Genomic DNA, 20219 nt, shown 5'->3' with positions numbered 1-20219 from the left:
GGTTTTCTCCTTATCAGACAGGCCCTGGGTAGCAGGCACTGTGCAATCTTTACCCACCTTTCAATCCTCACAAAAGCCTGGGACAGCCTGGATGAGCCACTCATCTAAGGCAACTTAGTTAGTGGCTAGGACTCTAATTCTTACTGCATGAGATATTTTTCCATTGCATCAACCTAGCTCCTTTTAGAAGTGCAAATAAAACCTGTTTAACACTGACCTTTGAGACACAGAGATCAGTGAGCCAAGATTTCATGGAATTTCTTAAAGCCCAGGTCTCCATATTAAGACGTCCGCAAACCATGGAAGATGGCTCTAAGCTTAGCAACTTTCAGCATTGCAGGAGTCATTCATTCAATGTCTCATGACTTTTGCCTCTTTGCAGTGTCAGGGCTCCGAGAGCATCCTTGAGAATGTTAGGGCAGCACCTCTGTTATCCAGCTCCACCTATAATTCAATCCTTTACCTGCACGTGCTTTCCGTTTTCTCCATCTCCCCCTTCCATCAACAAACATAAAATACGTTGTTCTAGAAAAGCCAACTACTACATGAAAGGCTGATTTTGAAGGTTTGTATTCTGATGTATCAGCTTCGAGCTGATTTCATCACCATTAGAACTTACAGCGAGGCCCCCTAGCTAACATTCCTGGTCCCTCCCCCTTGCGAATCAGCAGCCCAGGGTGTCTGAATCACCCCACCAATGGTTCATGCCACTTCGCCACTGCAAACTAAACAAATTCTTTCCACGTTAGCCAGAGGGTTAAAAAAAGAAGTCGTGCTCCAGAGGAGAGAGAGATCATTTTGAAATGAGCACTAGAAAGAAAATAAAAAGGAAACAAGACCTCAGTAGACCGTGTGCTGATGGACCTGACCGACTTCCTTCCTTTCTGACTTCTCATGTGGCAGCCTCCCCATCGGGGCTTTCCACGGAAAGCTGTGGGTCCAGGCCAGGGGGCAGGAGGGGCAGAACTCACCCACTGGCATACGGCCAAGGACAGAAGTTCCCTGTAACAAAGCTCTAAGTTCTGTACTAAAATGCCCCGTGCCGGGGTGCAGCTGGGGGAGTGCTTCCCCCATCTTCCTTCCTAAGGAGCACGCCCACCTCTCACCCCTTCTTCCTCATATTTAAGCTACTGTTTCCTGAGGCTTCCAGTGTGCATTACGTCGTAGCTGCAGAGCCAGAGCCAGACGCATTGGTGACCCACAAAGGCTACGATCCGACGCTGTTCAGATGGAGTTTCAAGAATGAGGACGAGATGGGCCCTGCCTGGGGGGAGGGGGAGGAGGAGAGTGGCTTAGAGTCTCTAACTGCTGTCTCGAGGGGTTCCTCTCTCCACCCAAATTTGTGTGCCCTCTCAGCAAAAAGAAAGCCTTACACAGCAGAACCTGTCCTCCTGGGAAGGCGACGTAGGAACGGTCAGCCCCATGTCCTTGGGCGGAGAGGGTCTTCTGGGTGGTTTGATGGTGGTCCTATCTCTGAGCCGCCTTCAGGTTGTCTCTCTCTTCACACCCCAAGGTTCAGCTTGTCCCTCCCTGCCCCAGCTTGCTCTGTCCTCCTCCTTCCCCTCCATCCTCCTCCTCTTCTTCTTCCCCCCTCCCCACCCCTCCTCCTCCTCTTCTTCCCACAGAGAATGCACAGAGGTCAGCTTTCTCTTCCCTCCTGGTCTCCGAGGCCCTTGCTCAATGCTCAGCCCTGCACTGCAAACGTGTCACACAACAACTTGCTTCACATTCTCCTCTGGATTTGTCTCTGAGCCACAGGCAATGCCTATTAAATGCCCCGTGGAATTTAGTGGAAACCTTTTCTTGTCAAGGTGACATTGCAGTGATGAAAACAGCAATTAGAAGTTTGGGAAAATTCCATCGTGGAGTAGAAGAATTATGATTTACTGGACTAAATAGTGTCCCCCCCCCCAAAAAAATACCGATGTACTTGGGACCTCTGAATGTGAACTTATTTGGAAATAGGGTATCTTTGCAGATGTAATTAGTTAAGAAGAGGTCATCCTGAATTTAGGGTGGGCCCTAAATTTAATGACTGGTATGTTTATAAGAAGGTCAAGTAAAGACACAGAGATACACAGAGAGGGAAGGCATGCGGCAACAGAGATGGAGGTTGAAGTGATGCTCGTACAGCTACCAGAAGCCAGGAGAGGCCTGGAATAGATTCTTCCTCAGAGCCTCTGGAAGGAACCAAGCCTTGGTTTTGGACTAGTGGCCTCCAGATCTATGAGAGAATAATTTCTGTTGTTTTAAGACACTAGCTTGTGGTACTTTGTTACGGCAGCCCTGAGAAACGAATACACTGGCTAATCAGATGCTTGGGCTCTATCCCACAGAAGGATGGATTTCTCACTTTACCTCACATCAAAACAAAGCCCACAACCACGGAAAGGGTCCACCGCAATGACTCTCATTCCCAGGCATCAAGAAAGCAAGGCTGAAGGCAGTATCCTTGACCCAAATCGGACGTCTAAGGAATCTTCCAGGCCGAAATAAGAAACTGCAAGCATTTTCATGACAGGCATTACAGGGTAGTGGAGATCTTTTTTCCCTTCATTCAACCATTCAGTGGTTGAAAATTCCTTTGCAGCAGAAACTTAAATGGTAGCTTGAATGTTTAATTTTTCCACCTACTGAGTTGAAGAGTAATAGAAAACCATACAGGAAACAGCAGTAGGATTGCTCCTTCAGGGGAGCTGCTACCTGCCCCCTCCTTCCCAGATCCCTAGTCATGTCTCAGAAATGTCTTCCAGCTGGCTACCAGGAGAAGAAGTGTGGGGACATGGCGAGTTTACCTACAACTAACTAGGTTTTTAGTCAGCTCATTTCTTGCAAATCAGACGTGTGTGTGTGTGTGTGTGCACGCACGCGCGTGTAGTTCTTTCCATTGCTAGACCAGAGGGTGGGATTTCAGTGGGGTTGAAATACTTCCTTTCAAGAACCTGATGAGCTTCTCTGGAATGCCAGCCTCCGGAAGCTTCTCTGCTCAGTGACTGTTAATCCTCTATTGAGAGCTGATAATGAGGTTTTGCTTTTTTTTTTTTTTTCCTTTAGATGGGTAACAGGAACATGATTTTTTTTCTTTTCTTTTCTTTCTTTCTTTCTTTTTTTTTGTTTTTTGGCCTGCAGTGTCTATGCAAGTTATTTCTTGGCCCATTAAAACGTATCACTGCTTAGAACGTTGGTTTTCACATTTCACAAGATGATTAACAATTGACTTTTCTTTGTTAAAAAAGGGGAAGCTTCTCCCTTCAGACAATGAGTGTGTCCTGAAGATAAGCCCAACTCAAAGTTCCACACGCTTCTTTCTTTTCTCTCACGTGTTTGCTTTTTCAGCCTAAGTTTCCAAAGCAAACTCTGCAGATGCTGCTGAATCGATTGCATGTTACTGTACCAGCTAAAGCAAATAACAGCGATTGCTTTTGTTTTAATCATGACGGCCTCAGATGGGAGGATGGGCTCAGAATGCTGAACTGACCTCTTTTTTTTTTTTTCTTCCAAAACATCTTTTAAAAACTCCTTCGAGGCAAGTAGGGGTAAACATTTGCACTCTCAACTCACGCAGGAAATAAATGCAGTAGAAGAGAATTAGTGGAGAGGGGGGTGAGGGGGAGAAGCCTCTGGAATCCTTTTTGTGCTTCATCAAAAGGTCACAAAGCCCTCTGTGTTCTTTCCCTCCTGAGGGTCTAAACCTGAATGTCTTTAGATGAGTCATCGCTCTGCCCTGTCCACTCACCGCATGTGGCCACTGGGCACCTGAAATGTGGCTGCTGGGAATGGGGATTGTTCTCTAAATAGGAGGTGGATGCTAGGTTTCAAAGATATAGCACCCGAAAAAGCAATTAAAATATGTCATGAATAACTATAGTTTTGAATGGGACACCACCTGAGGCACGATGTATTTGCCCTTGCTTTTCTGTGGATTATCTAACTTGCATACTCCTTGAAAACATATCTCCTCAAATCCAACAAGGAATGCAACTTCTATGAGATTCCTGAAATAAAAGGGGTAGGGGTCAAGCACTTCTGGGAAAAGCTGCAGCGGAGTCTACTTGGGAACTTGAAAAGAGGTGAGCAAATAAAAGGCTCCCACGGTCCTGCAATGAAGAAACGCTCCTAATTTTGTCAAGATGGCATTTCAGAAATGCGTGCCCACGCGACCCCTACCCCATCCTTTTTAAACGTTGGCTTAATACCAATTAATATGCCGAGTAACCACTCTTCAGCAAACCCAGCTGGGTGGGTGTGTAAGGACTTGAATGGCTGCTCTGAGCCGAAGAGCCCTCAATGGAAAAATGAGGCAAAGCTTGGGACCCGCAGTCCAAAGGCAAGCACTCCGTTTAATGGATGGGTTATAATAAGAGCATGTTGGGGCCTTTTCCTCTTGCAAACATGTGCCTGTATCCGGAGGGCCCGGCAGCAGGGACCGACAGTCCAGTGCTGTCCAAACTTACCTGGGCAGCCCCAGGAGTAGTTCTGACGCCCTGCCTTGAAAGCCGCTTAAAATCAATGAACGAGGCACTTTTAACAACAAAGAATGAAGAGGAAATGTTGAGTTTTGTGTTAACAGGGTCATTTTGTTGGGTCAATATCTTTCTCAACAACAACCAGTAGATCGCGTAAGTAGAGATAAACATCTCCATGTCTCGGAATGAGTCTTTAGCCCAAATCTCCGTGGGCTTGAATGACAGCACTTGAAGGATGGGGCTGTTTCGATCTTAAATGCAGAGGGAGGGAGGATGGACACCAAGGCAGCTAAGAAGGATGGGTGGAGATGGATGAGCCCAGTCAAGCCAGGTTAGGATGAAGGATTTATAAGCCACGGGGTGGGTGCTCTGCAGGCATTTCCAATATCTCCAGAGACGACCTCATGGCCTGGTTTTCTTCTTTTCAGTTCTGGGCTAAGAAGGAGGTGGGTCTGGGGGAAAAGTAAATGCAGTGTTGGGTGGAGGAATGGAAAAGCATTCCAGAAGTTGCAATTCTTTCTTTATATCCTGATGTTTGCTTGTATTTTGGGGGAAAAAAAAAAAACAGTAAAAACCCTTAGTTTTGGTTTTATATTTGGTAAGTGTTAAAATTTTCAAACGTTTGCTAATTGTTAAAATAGGAAGGACAAAAATTACATTTCAGAGGATTTATATTTTTATGTTTCTAATATATACATATTTTTTAAAAATTCTCTAGTTGACTTTTTACTTCACCAAGGTCTGAAAAGAATTGAAAGTTAAAAGATCACAGTGCTGTCAGATCATTACCCCTACTTCTCTCTGACACATATGAAGACATTCGAGCTGGATGTTCCTTCTTATCTGATTTATGATGCTAATTGGCTCCGGGGCAACATCTCACAAACGCTGCGGTATAGAAAGTCCCTGGAGGGATTCTTGGTCTCCTAATTACAAAGACTCTTTCTGGGGTGTGAAGAAAACAGGGAATGCATTTTTCGCCCTCCAAGTTGAACTGCCTCATATGTTTTTCAGCTTTCCCACAATATTGTGGGCTGGCTCACTTACCTTGGTGGTCTTCTCATCTGCCAACACGTTCACATCATCTAAGACCTGGGCACCATACAGCCTTCCCACTTACAGCCTTCCTTTCCTCAACGAGTCTCCCCAGTCAGCAGTCCTGTGGGTGACCCAGCAACACACCGTATCCTGACCCTTCCTTTGTTAGCCTCCGTGTCATTTCTGCCACTCACATTCACGGTCAAAGCAGGGAACTGGTGATGGGCTGAACCGCACTAACTCCAATGCCTTGCTCACTCCCCATAGATGATACCAACCATGGGGCATGAGGGGTCAATGGTGCTGTCAACAGCGAGATGGCAGAGCCCTGGTTGTCCCTGTATTGAGTTAACCTCCTAAGAGCTTACAGGGAAGATGGGGTTGAAATCCTTGAACTGGTTCAGGATATCGTCTTGAAATACATGGTGTTCTGGTAACTTCCTGGAGAGCAGGGTCCCTGATTTTCCTTGTGCCTAACTGAGCCCCCTGCATGGGTTTGTGTATATCGAGTGTCTAGGTCATTGCTGGGACTAGACCAGGAGCCCAGAAGGAAGTCTTTGGCTACTTCTTGCTGGGTTCTGTTTATGTTCCCAGGTAAACAGAGGTGGGAGCAGAGCGGGGGTGGGTACCAAGGACTAAGCAGACTGTTCAGTGGTGTCGTTTTCTGCTGTGTTTCTCAGCTGCCTGGGGACAAAGGTGTCTGTTTCAAAGGGACAGATTGGGAAATTTAACTAGAGGGTTTAAAATTAAAACAACAACAACAACAGAAAACGAGGATGTACACGCCTTAAGAAAACTAGTTCCTCAAATTCACAACAAGATTATTTGAATCAGGATGAGGATGAATTCCACTGTGGTTGTCAGAATTTGCCTGAGAACTGAAGCAGCCCCCCAGCTGGATGTCAAACATTGAATTACAGGTTGAAGCTTGTTGCGTGATTATACATATCAATAGAATCCAGGCATATAGTCCCTAACATTCCTAAGGGGTATTGTAATTGCCTATAATGGATCAATTGCTCTTATTTTCCTAGAGGGATTTTTCTACGCTTCCAACCAGGTCTGCTCCATCACCTGGAATCAGAATGTTTTCTCCTTCTGGCAAAGTTGGTTGCAAAGCCTTCCTATTTTTTTTTCTTTAGAATCAATGTTAACAGTTGCTTATTTCAATTCCTAAGTCAGCAAATACATACGTGTGTGTGTGTGTGTCTGGGTGTATACACAGCTTTATTGATGTATAATTTGCATATCATAAAATAATTGATATTTTACATATACACAAGTATACAATTTAACGGTATTTAGAAAGTGTATGGAATTATACAGACATCCTCACAACTCAGTTTTAGAACATTTCCATTGCTCAAAAAAAAAATTCCGTTTACCTTTTTTCAGTCACTTTCCATTCTTGCCTCCACCACCAGGCAACCACTAAACTGCTTTCTGTCCCTATAGATTTGTCTTTTCCAGACATTTCATATAAATGGAATAATACAATCTGTAGTTTTCTGTGTCTTCTTCTTTCACTCAGCGTAATGTTTTTGAGGTTCATCCAACTTGTAGCATATATCGTTCCTTTTTATTGCTGAGTAGTATTCCATTGTACGGATGTACTACATTTCATTTTTAAAAAGTATATTTTGGGACTTCCCTGGTGGTGCAGTGGTTAAGAATCCGCCTGCCAATGCAGGGGACACAGGTTCGATCCCCGGTCCGGGAAAATCCCACATGCCGCGGAGCAACTAAGCCCGTGCGCCGCAACTACTGAGCCTGCGTGCCACAACTACTGAAGCCCACGTGCCTGGAGCCCATGCTCCACAACAAGAGAAGCCACCGCATTAAGAAGCCCGCGCACTGCAATGAAGAGTATCCCCTGCTCGCTGCAATTAGAGAAAGCCCGCGCGCAGCAACGAAGACCCAACGCAGCCAAAAATAAATAAATAAATAAATAAATTTTTTAAAGTATATTTTGTATAGAAACTGTTTGACTCAGTGATAAATGTGTTAGGAGTCCAGAGAAAATTCAAGATATGGTGCTTACTCTGAAGGTCCTTAAAATTCAACTGGAGAGGCAAAATTAAGACATATGCAACAATAAAAAATAATTGTAACTATGTGTGGTGATGGAAGTTAACTAGACTTATTGTAGTGATCACGTCACAATATTTACAAACACTAAATCATTATGTTGTACACCTGAAACTAATATACAGTTGAACCACACAGGTTTGAGCTACATGGGTTCACTTATATGCAGATTTTTTTCAATAGTAAATACTACAGACTACATGTTCTGAGGTTGGTTGAATCCATAGGTGTGGAACAGTGGAGACAGAAGAACCGTGTATATGGAGGGCCAGCTATAAGCTGTATGCGGATTTTCAACCATGCGGAGGGTCAGTGTATGATATGCAATCATTTCAATATTGGAACCATGTTTTTATGAATCCACTAAGCTAAGGGAAGGACCTAGGCTCATCCAGAGACTATAATTAGACATCACACGTGAAAACCAGGACCTTTTCTGCATGGCTGACACTGAATCCTACTTCGACAGTGGGCTAACGTGCAGCGGAACTCGTTTTCTTGGTTTTAGTAGCCCAGAGACGGGGCTTCTGGAACTGGCTCTTTGGCAGCGTCAGCTAGTGTGAAACGCCCCCAGCTACAAACAGCTAAAAATTTTAGATAAAATAAGACAACGTTCATTTAAAATACATAATTAAGTTAACAAGAAAGAGAGACCCTCAGATGTTAAAAACAAAAAAGGACTTTTAGCTGCAGTCACGAGGCGTGGGAGTAGGGGGTTATCTGACCCAGAAATTTACCCTACAGCGAGACACTCTGTCAACACCATATGAAGACGGGAGATGAGGTTTCGGGTAATGAATTAGAACTGAGAACAGTGCATAAAACTGAGATTCCTGGAACTCAGTCCCGGTAATGAAGAGGCCATAAAAACAAACTCCACCCACCAACATGGCTCTGTCCAAGGCTTCAGAAAGGAAAAAAAGATACATCTGAATTTATATTATTTTTGTAGTACAACAATCCCTGAGTTAAGCTTCTAACATATAAATTGGTGCTGCATTGGTAATACTCCTGTAGTGATTCAAGTCCTTGAGATAACAGAATTATCTGAATAGACAAAAAAATTTAGTACATTCAAAGCTATAAAAAAAAAAAAGCACTTTTAAAGAAGAAATAAAAATGTTAGGAAGAATAATGCATGATGAAAACAGAACAAGCTGATTGATAAAAACAAACAAACAAACAAACAAATAAAAACATGAGAGAGAGTTTGAGTTAAGGGTAGAATAAAGAATAAATTCGGTTAAGCTCTCTATCCTTAATTTATGGCTACATCTTCCTTTGGTCTTTTAGTTTCATAAAAGCTTTCATTTAAAAAATTGTTCAGGGGGGCTTTCCTGGTGGCGCAGTAGTTAAGAATCTGCCTGCCAATGCAGGGGACACGGGTTCGAGCCCTGGTCTGGGAAGATCCCACATGCCGCGGAGCAACTGGACCCGTGAGCCACAACTACTGAGCCTGCGCGTCTGGAGCCTGTGCTCCGCAACAAGAGAGGCCGCGATAGTTAGAGGCCTGCGCACCGCGATGAAGAGTGGCCCCCGCTCACTCCAACTAGAGAAAGCCCTCGCACAGAAACGAAGACCCAACACAGCCAAATAAATAAATAAATAAATTTATTTTAAAAAAAAAATTGTTCAAATGTTCAACATTGTACCTGGTTGAATAATGACCCTCAAAATTCATGTTTACCTAGACCCTCAGAATGTGGCCTTATTTGGAAATAGGGTCTTCACAAATTTAATCAGCTAAGGTGGGCTCGGATGGATGAGAGTGGACCCTCATCCAATGACTGGCGTCCTCATAAGAAGACCTTGTTAAGCCAGAAAGATATAAAGACAGAGAGATACAGGGAATAAGGCCATGTGATGACAGGGGCAGAGACGGGAGTGATGGGGCTGTAAGCCAAGGAATGCCAAAGGATTGCCCACAACCACCAGATGCTAGGAAGATGCCAGGAAAGATTCTTCTCCAGAAGGTTCAGAGGGAACACAGCCCTGCTGACACCTTTATTTCAGAGTTCTTGCTTCCAGGATGGCAGGGGAACACATTTCTGTCGTTCTAAGCCACGCAGTTTGTGGGACTTTGTTACGATAGCCCTAGGAACCTAATACAAACATATATTCAATAAGAATTTAAAGGAAGAAATAGAGAGGTTCAAGGGAAGGCAATATTTGCAGAGCTTATGACTAAGAATTTTCCAGTTTAGATGAAAGATAAGAATCCTCAAATTTCACACTGCCAAATTTAGCAAAAAAAAAACAACCCCACAAGATTCCTGTTTACATTTGAATTCTAGACAAGGAATAAGTAATTTCTTTTAGTAGAGGTATGTCCCATGCAATATTGGATTGTATATCCTAAAATTAAAATTCGACTGGGTTTCCTGTATTTTATCTGGCAACTCTACTCAAATTGGAAATTCACAGAACATCCTGAACAGGATAAATAAAAATAAATGTCTGCCTAAATGCAGCACAGTGAAACTGCTGAGCACCAATAACGAAGAAAAATTTTTAAAGCCGCCATAAAGTCAGAACAATGGGTAACAGCAGATTTCTCTGCAGCTAAAATAGAAGCCCCAAAATAATGGAATTAGACATTCCAAGGGCTAAGGAAGAACTCTCAGCTTAATAAATTTAGATGAAGTATCATTCAAGAGTGAGGACAAAATAAAGATGTTTATGACAAAGGGAGAGTATTTTCCATCCACAGATCTTCATTTGAAGGATTATTCATCGATGTACCGAGAAGTAATGGTGAGGAGAGGATTTTTGAGCAAACGGTTGCATTTACATATTGAGGTGGACGGCCATTAGGACATTCCACCCCCCTTGATCTCAGCTTCTTGATATTCATATCCACGTACAATATTCTTCCTTTGAGTATGGGGAATCATTTGTTATGTGGCAATAAATAACCAATACAAGTATTATCTGGAAATAACAATAGCAATGACTAATTGTGGAGCAACAGAAATAAGATTTCACTAAAAACCTATATAAGGACTTCCCTGGGGGTCCAGTGATTAGGATCCCACGCTGCAACTGCAGGGAACATGGGTTCAATCCCTGGTCGGGGAACTAAGATTCCACATGCAGCATGATGCAGCCAAAAACAAAAAAAGCATAAACTTATTTAACAATAACAAGAGAGATAGATTGGGAGTTTGGGATTGACACGTACACACTGTTATATTTAAAATAAAATGCCTTTCATCAGAAAAAACAACAACAACAACAAGAAAGAAACTAACAAGTGACTAGAGTTAATGTGTTCTAAGGTCCTTGTCTCATTCATGAGGGTCATGATATTGATTTATGTAACAATTTGTTAATCAAGAACGTTTATTTAAACTTTAAGCAAAAGCAGTGAAAGAATAAAAATATGAGTGCCAAATCAGTGGGGAGGGGGAGAAAGGAAATAAAGAAAACCATCCTTTCAAGGGAAGGCAAAAAAAGAGGGGAAGATAGAATAAAAAAAAAAAGGGCGCAGTAAATCAAAAGTGCAAATAAGCTGTTAGAAATTAATACAAATAAATCAGTAGTCACAAGTAATGTGAACAAAGATATCTCAATACTTAAAAATCCTATTAGCTCAGAGTTAGAGAAAATAAATTCTAGAGAGCGTGTTGTTCTGTCCTTCACAGCATACAGAGGAACTTCTAAAATACAAACTGTTTATGGACTATATCGTATTGAGCACAGAGTACGCTGGCAAACATTGGATCTGACATAATTCAGTTTACTTCAGCCCATTCCAAGCTCGGAAGTTAGTGGAGAATGAATTGTATATAAAGCCAAGAACTGGCTCCAGTATTTTCTAGCCTTGTAACCTTGGGCAAGCATCTCATGTTCTCACTGGTAAAACTGAGGGCAACTCTTGTGTGAACCACTCCACTCGATATTTGTGACACAGGTTGGAAAGAACATGGTAAAGTTCTATACAGAAACCTAAGTTATGCAGTCTAGACTACAATCTAGTTGTTCATTGCTAAGGGCAAAAGATTAATCTTGGATATTTTTCAGTCCCGGTTTTATCAGCAATTAAAAACCAGCCCGGCCATATCAGGTTACCCTAGAACCAGTTTTAAGTCAAATGCCTCTTTTATCTCTTTGTATCAAAAATCAGCAGAAATTTGCAGTACACGACTCCAGTTTGCTGCTCCTGGGTCGTTCATTTTCTTCATTGACTAACCCATCCACAGAGCATGCTGATACGCCGGTAGGGACGACAAGGGCCCAATTCATCCCGCACATGGACCGCTTCCCCACAGAACGGGTCCTACCACTGAGGGGCCCCAAGGCGGGGGAGGTAAGGGTCCCCGAGGCGGGGGAGGTAAGGGTCCCCTCCCTCACAAACCCTTGTTCTCCTCCTGCCAAGTCTACGAGTTTCAGGCTTCGAGAAAAATCCTCAAAGACGCTGAAAACTTGATTATCTGGTTTACCCCCAAGTGTGAGCCCCAGTACATCCTAAATTCTGTTAGACTTTCTTCCTTCCTTTTGTTGGCTAAGTTCCTCTGAGGGTTCATCCAGACGGACCTGTTCGGCAGCTTCCCTCCCACACAGCCTGAAGCAGCCTGCACCTCCACCTTTACACGCAGGTTTTATTACAAATAAATCAAATCTGCCTTCTGAATTGCATCAGTGAGCACATTTCCCACTGCCGGTTCTTGCAGCGGGACCCTTTTTGCAGCTGGATTGGCCTTTCTCGAAGGAACTGAGCGTGGAAGAATCTCAAAGAGTTCAGATACTGAGTTAGGGTAGGTATCTCAAAATTCAGATCCTATCTCACTCTTACCCAAATCTCTTTCATCTGCAAAATTGGCTAGAACTACCACCAGATACCTTATTTAAGGATTTGATGGTCCAGGAACCCTTTAGTTAAAAAGATGAAAGAAAAAATACTTAGCTATTTCAACTTCAAAAAAGTGCACTCTTAGGAGTTAGGGTTATGTTTCTGCAAAGTTTAAATACATCTTTATAAGCACACAAGTTCCAGCTATAAGTACAGTGAACTAGCCACTTACAAATATTTCCTAGAACCACTGTGTATATAAAACCACACACACACACTTTTTCTTTGCTTTCTTTTTCTTTGCTTTTTATTTTTTTAAGGAATTCCTTTATTTTTATTTATTTATTTATTTATTTTTGGCTGTGTTTGGTCTTCGTTTCTGTGCGAGGGCTTTCTCTAGTTGCAGCAAGCGGGGGCCACTCTTCATCGCGGTGCGCGGGTCTCTCACTATTGCAGCCTCTCTTGTTGCGGAGCACAGGCTCCAGACGCGCAGGCTCAGTAATTGTGGCTCACAGGCCTAGCTGCTCCGCGGCATGTGGGATCTTCCCAGACCAGGGCTCGAACCCGTGTCCCCTGCATTGGCAGGCAGATTCTCAACCACTGCGCCACCAGGGAAGCCCTTTTTCTTTGCTTTTAATCAAATTTGCAACTTGTTTAGAAATCCCAAATTCTTATCAAACTTTTAAGGAAAGTCTACTTTTTAGAAAACTTAAGACTTAAGCTTTATGTTTCTTTAAAAAGAAACCAATTTAAATTGGTTAGTTATGGGACATAATCTTTAATAGTGTTTTTAAATTTATTATAATAGAAATAGCAGAAATGTAACTCCCCCTAACTCATATATGGGTTTATACATTAGAGCTAATAGTCACAGGTCGAATTCCCTTACGGGCTCCTTTAGAACTTAGAAACCAGATTTTTCTGTTTTAGAGTTAAACCTGAAAATCAGTACTGAGGAATCAGAACAGAAACAGTCACCTTGAGGGACAAGCCAGTAAGAAGTCACTGTATCTTCAAAGAGGGATTAATACATCCGAGGACGTGTCCAGAGAACACCCTGCTTAGCTGGCTTGCTCCTTAAACACGGGAGAAATCCACTGCTGAGCCTCGCGAGTTACCAATCCACTTGGGGGCTGTGACCCTTCCTACAAATTAGTCAGCTGGCATCATGGTTTCGGCAGTTCTGGGTCCCTGAAGGGACAGAGCTCCTGAGGCTGCAGGGCTGAGGGTCAGACTCTTGAGTCTGGCGAATCTACCGGGTGGCCCAGCCTTGGCTACCAGCTGGTTTCTCCGGGAGCTTGTTGCACAGCCTGGAGCAGGAAGGCCGGCTGCAGGCAGCCCCCAAACTTCCGCCAGCGTCTTCATGGGGAGGCCATTGGCCCACAGACCTGTGATTCTACCTCCTCTTCACAGTTGATGGTTAGAACATCTGTGGCTTCAGTCCTTCACCTTGACCACTTTGGACTGTGCTACCGGCTGAATTATGTCCCCCCAAATTCATACGTAGAAGCCATAGCCCCCAGTGTGATGGTAGCTGAGATGGGGCCCTTGAGAGGTAATTAGTCTAGATGAGGTCATGAGGATGGGCTCTCATGATGGGATTAGTGCCCTTATATGAAGGGACATCAGAGAGCTTGTGGTCCCTCTCCACCATGTGAGGACACAGGGGGAAGTCAGCAGACTACAAGCTGGGAGGGGGCTCCACCCAGAACCCCACCAGGCCAGTGCCCCGATCTAGGACTTCAGCCTCCAGAACGGTGAGAACTTCTGTCGTTTAAGCCACCCGTTCTCGAGTGTTTTGTTATGGCAGTCTAAGCAGACCAGGACAGACTGTGATATCCTTAGGGCCCTAGCTGGCATAAACTTCAGCCAGATGTGTGGTCTCCCAGCAAGACCCTCACCCACGTCCCCACATATGAAAGGTCCTCCGACTGTGCCCTTAACATAGATCACGGAGCACGCTGCCTCTGCCCCGGTCAGCCCTTTCCTCCCGGTGGCCATCCAGGCGACCGCCACTGCTCCCCTCCCTAGTTTACACCTCTGAATACTTAGCCCTTCCAACTGGTCCTTCTGGTCCTATCCTTGAGACCACTGCCTGGTTCAGCCTAACCTTCCTACCCGAGAACACTGCAGAGGCATCACCCCAGGGTGGGGCATGAAGACGCTATGGACAGGTCACCTATAGCCCACTGACCCAGAGAAGATGAAAGGGAGATGTATTGCCCAAGGCTTTAAGCATGGGACAGAGTGAATAACGCCATAGAGAGAAGAGATACATGACAAGGGATAGGGACGCCAGCCAGATACAGCCATGCGTTGGTGGCTCCCTCCGGCCAGAAATTCCAACAGGACGTCCTGCAGAGAGCTTTCCAGGGTACCCAAATCTAGCAGTGCCATCCTCTGAGCTCCTTCTGCACCTCTGTCCATTGTCAGAGGATGCTCTTATGACATTGTCTTTTTCTATCTGTAGTTTCCTCTAGGATATCAGGGCCCTGGGCCTGTGCCTGGTTCATCCTCCTATCTCAGATACCAAGTGTAACACCTAGAATACAGTAGTGGGTTATTAAAATTCTATTTAATTGAATGGAATCCATTTCTAAGCATCACATCCCAGTGAGACTCTTCCACTCTTTCCTTTAGACTCTCTTCCCCACCGTTCTCCATATGACACTTTCTTCGAAACATCTCTGACCTGCCCTCCTCCTGGGAGTTGCTGAGAGAGGGAGATTCAATTCGTCTTCACTTTTCTCAGCTTCATGAAACTAGTGGCTTAAATATGCCACCCAGGGGGTTCCCTGTAAAGCTACTATTGGGCTCCTCTTCTGTGCTCTAACTTTCCTTAAGTTTCATCGTGTAGGTAAGGTGTTCTCCACTTGGATTGAATTTCTAAAGTTTACGACTCTAAAGCATCACTTTTCCGGTCCCCACATGATTAGGCTACTGCATGCTCCCATTAGCCACTGTCCTCTAGGAAAGATTCTTCTAAAGCATGATTTAAAATCTGTTCTTTGATGAGTAGTCACTGGCTTTTTCTTTCCCCTGCTCATAATTGTTTGCTGCACTCTGAATGTCTGCCAAAGGCCCAAGTGGGAGCTGTCCCACAGCACAGGAGGGTTATTATACCTTTACATGCATTTTCACCGTGCGGTCGAGGGCCAACGCTATCAGGGCGGCGACGTCTCCGCGGTGTCTATGACAGTGTACAGAACAGGCGGAAGCGAGACACCAAACTCATCCAACCAGATCCAGGCAAATTCAGCCCTCAGGTCGCCACACACATCTCTCCTCTGCCAGTGTCTGCAAAACGTTCCAGAGCCTGGCTTGAAAATGCTTCAATGTTCAAGGTGATGCTTTCAGTACAGAATTAGTCCACTCAGTGCCACAGACGTCTTCAAGATCTTCTGTGATGTAATTGATACGTCACAATATGAAAAGAAACCCGAGGCTCATCCATAAAGCACAGGGAGGGATGGGGTCCTAAGTTCTTTAAGCGGTGGTATTAGATTCCTACTGTTGCTGCAACAAATTACCTCAACTATAGCAGCTTAAAACAACACATGTCTATTATCTTGCAATTCTGTAGGTGAAAAGTCAGCACAGGTCTCACTGGGCCAGATCCCAGCTGATGGCAGGGCTGCATTCCTTTCTGGAGGCTCCAAGGGAGAGAATCTGTTTTCTTGCCTTTTCCAGCTTATAGACGCTGCCCACATTCTTTGGCTCATGGCCCCTTCCTCCATCTTCAAAGCCTGCGGTGCTGCATCACTGTGTCTGTCTTCATGGTCACATCACCCTGACCCTCCTGTCTGGCCTCCTTTTCCACTTAGAAGGACCCTTGTGATTACATTGGGCTACCAGAATAATCCGGGATAATCTCCCCATTTTAAAGTCAGTTGATTAGTAACTTTAAGTCCACCCTTTCCCACGTAAGATAACAGAGTCGAAGGCTCTGGGGATTATGGCAGGAACATCTTTGGGGGCCATTATCCTGCTAACCAGTGGTGACCTACTTATCACAAGGGTGTGGTACCATCACTGCCCAACAGCGTCGGAGCCAAGTGGCAGGCGCTGTTGTGGCGCGATGGGGAAGAAGGTATTGGATCCCGATTTGCCTTTGCACTTGCTACTTGTGTGACCTTGGGCAAGCTACTGCTCTTTGCACTCTGTGTTACTTAGGATTCCCAAGGTTGCAGGTGCAAGTATTTTATTTTGGACGTGATTCCAGGAAGCACTGTGAAGGCGGGACGTTGGTCAGGGAGGAAGGGTCAAAGGGGCAGTGCTGTGAGCAGGCTACCACGTGGGTTCAGTCTCACCTTGGACCTGGGACAGGCCATGTGGGTCATCCCACTGAGGGTAAGGAGGCCCTTGATTCCCTGCGCTGCCCCTTGGTGATGGAGGGCCGTTCCCCCTGCACTAACGCCCAGCCCTCTGTCCTGCCTTCATGGCCGAGCCTGCTCTTAGGGACGGAGGACACCTCTCATGGCTGAGAGAGACACAGGGAGCTGTCCCTGATGGGCAGGTGACTCTGGGTGGGTTGGGGGGCCCACTGGTAGCAGCTGTCACATTCTCTGAGCCTCGGTTTCCTCACCTGTAATTGGAGGATGATAACGATCTTTCTTACATCCACGTCGGCATGAGGGTTAAATAGGGCAATCCTAAGTTAATTAGCATGTGTCTGGCACCCAAGAACCTAAGTAGTGTTTATAATTCTACTGACTTCGTGGTTGTGCAGCTCAAGACAAAGCACTGCATCCTTCGTCACTCGGACTCCATTTCCTCACCTGTGACCTGAAGGAGTTTAGACATTCATGCCACCAAGACCTGTTGAGGGTTAGGAGCAGCTGAGAAGCTAAGGGGACAAGGGAATAAAGCAGACAGCATTCCTGTCCGTGTGGCCCTCGCTAGTCTGCTAGGAAGACGGCAGCCAAGTGGTCCCACAAACAACAGGAGATTGCAGCTGAGGTGCGTGCTGAGAACGAGGGTACCCGGTGTCGTCAGGGTATGTGAGTCTTGATGGTCAGGAGGATCAGGAGGGCTTCTACAAGCAGTTCAAGTTTGCCAGAGAGCTGGGCAGACAGGGGAGTCAATGAGGACACATGGAGAAGGAAGGAGAGCTCTATGGGCAGTGGCAACAGCATGTGCAAAGGCCCTGGGGCAGGAGGGAGCCGGGAATTCAAGACACTGCACCAAGGGAAGGTTGTGTGATGAGCAGAGAGCAAGGAGGGGGCGGGGAGTGGGCAAGGCTGGGCATCTCCAGGCTGTGAGGCTCAAGTTCAGTCTTTATCCCACGAGAACTGAGAAGTCACCAACACCATGAAGCTGGACCAGTGTTTTCAAAGGTCCCTTCTGGCTCCAAACTGTAGTGGGGAACACACATCTAAACATGTACCTACGGTGCACGAGAAGGGAGGTGTCTCTGGGTGTGCTTTGCTTCATTTGGTGTTTAACCTGACATCATATCATTTCTTATCTTCTCTGAAGCCCTGGGAACTATCTGCTCTCAATCAATCAATCAACTGTTTAAAAGATACAAGGAAGCAAGAAGCAGAGTCCCCTCACTTCTCACCTTTAGGTCATCATTTGATGGGCAGCAGCTCACAGGTGGGCATTCACAACATCATCACTGGTTTGGGGAGACCCTGGGCCTGGAGGGAGGGCAGTCTCAGGGTCCCTGACTGTCCTCGGACATGTGCTGCCTCACTCCTGACCCAGTGCTATGACCTGGGTGCCGCCTGCTGTGTTCTTCAGGCAGGTCCCTTGTCTTTGTCCCAGTTCAATTCAACTCAAGTCCACAGCCTTTTACTGAGTGTCTACTGTTGTAGTGACCCCCAGACCAATCACGAGGACCTAGTAATCTGTGTGTTTAACAAGCATCCAAGGAGATCCTTAGCAGGGAAGTTTTGGAAGCACTGAACTCCACACCCACATTTCCATGTTTGAGCTACATGTCTTTTTTTTTTTTTAATTAATTAATTTATTTATTTATTTTGGCTGTGTTGGGTCTTCGTCTCTGTGCGAGGGCTTTCTCCAGTTGCGGCAAGCGGGGGCCACTCTTCATCGCGGTGCGCGGGCCTCTCACTGTCGCGGCCTCGCTTGTTGCGGAGCACAGGCTCCAGACGCGCAGGCTCAGTAGTTGTGGCTCACAGGCCCAGTTGCTCCGCGGCGTGTGGGATCTTCCCAGACCAGGACTCGAACCCGTGTCCCCTGCATTGGCAGGTAGACTCCCAACCACTGCGCCACCAGGGAAGCCCCAGCTACACGTCTTTTATAAAACTCCCCTCATCCCACCTAGAGCAGGCTGGAGACCGCAGACCTCAAGCCAGGCCACAGTTGCCCGGCTGTCGCTGGCACAAGCCTGTCGCAGGAGTGAACGGGCCCTGCTCTGGGACCAGCGGTGCATCTTGGAACATAGATTCTGCAAGTTGTGCTCAAAACAGATTAGCTTTAGATTCAAGCCATTGCGGGTTGGCTGTAAAAAAGTGATGAAAGAGAATAGTTAAAACAGGTTTGTCAGGCCATAAATATTTTACTTGCTGGGCTCAGCGAGCTGCGGGCAGACACTTGCCCTAATAAGTATTGATTACATTCTGGTCTGAGATCAGGACGCATAATTGATGGTTTAGAGATTGAGGGATCCTGTGCTCCACATGAGACAGAAACGGTTCGGGTGCCAGAGGGCGAGCTCACTTTATTTTACAACCCATGGGTAAGCAGGGTTACCACAGAAGTTAGAAGCAAAAGTTCTGTGTTGATCAATTTGCCCCAAGGTGGAGAGTCTGACATAATGGGTCTCCATGACTGCACAGAGCACGGAATTTTAGAGGTGCAAGATTCCTTGAGCTACTGTAGTCTAGCTTTATCCTAAGACATGCATCATTCTCTGGTACCCCACTTACAATCATCTGTTCGTGAACACTTCCACTCTTCGGCTGTTTATCTCTGTACAGGAAGACAGAGGCTCTGAATTCAGATTAGACCCTTCAGTCCAGGGGTCTCTGTGGGTCTCCCTCTCCTTCAGAAACCATCTCACAGAGTCACTGCTGTGCCCACCTTAGTGGCCCAGCCTGTGAAAATCGTCCCATTGGCCCCTCATAGGATATAAACCCAGGAGACTTCATGACTAGCAATGAAGTCATGGGTCCAGAGGGAAATATTCCATCTTCTAGTTCTCCTTTTGGTTTGGGTTTCACAAGAATACAGTTTTGAGGAAGAAACCCGGTGGGTGCAGCGCCCACAAAGCACCACGAACGTCTGAGCCTCACCGCGCGGCCCAGCTTGGGGCTGGGAGGCGGCTCTCCATGCAGCCGCCTTGACAGGCACAGGGGATGAGATGGACCAAACCAGGCCTCCCATGTTGGGCCAGGTGCTACCTACCTGCGGCCTCTGAGGTCGTCTGGGGCCTCTCTGAAGGATAGCGCAGTTTCACCTCAGCCTCCACACGTGACCAAGGCAGGGAGAGATGGAGATGACAAGTCTGTAGTAGAGGAGGCCACTGCTCATGGCCTTTTCCTGGACACAACTCAGGACCAGCCGCCATATTCCGGAACCCAGTTCAAATGAACAGGAGATGAGTCATTTTGAAAACTGGCTCTCACAGAGATTTTCTAGTGCTCTCACAGAAAGAAAATAGATCATTTGCACCTTTTATGTACAAAATAACAACAACAACAACAATAAACACCATTTAAAAATGCTCCTTGGGCTTCTTAGAAGGACCAGCATGTGCCCAGGAGACCCTAGAAGCTTGGCACACAGCCCCGGGCGGGCAGCCTCCCCCCAGCCCTGGGCAATGGGTCTTGAGGGCAGAAACAGGGACGGTGTTCCCACCGTGGTCTGTG

At 45.8% G+C, this 20219-nt stretch overlaps 1 long non-coding RNA gene across 1 annotated transcript; it reads right to left on the bottom strand.

Moving 5' to 3' along the window:
- Positions 1–18354: 18354 nt before the first annotated feature.
- Positions 18355–19986, bottom strand: LOC309630521. Its single transcript, XR_014245732.1, has 2 exons — positions 19756–19986; positions 18355–18850 (listed from the first exon to the last, which is right to left on the bottom strand). It is a non-coding gene; the product is annotated as an uncharacterized lncRNA (long non-coding RNA).
- Between the last annotated feature and the right edge of the window lie 233 nt (positions 19987–20219).

Source organism: Balaenoptera borealis (genome assembly GCF_965194805.1).
Source record: "Balaenoptera borealis genome assembly, chromosome: 6".
Taxonomy (NCBI): Eukaryota; Metazoa; Chordata; class Mammalia; order Artiodactyla; family Balaenopteridae; genus Balaenoptera; species Balaenoptera borealis.
Note: the sequence above shows the minus strand (reverse complement) of the source record. Positions and strands in the feature narration are given on the sequence as shown.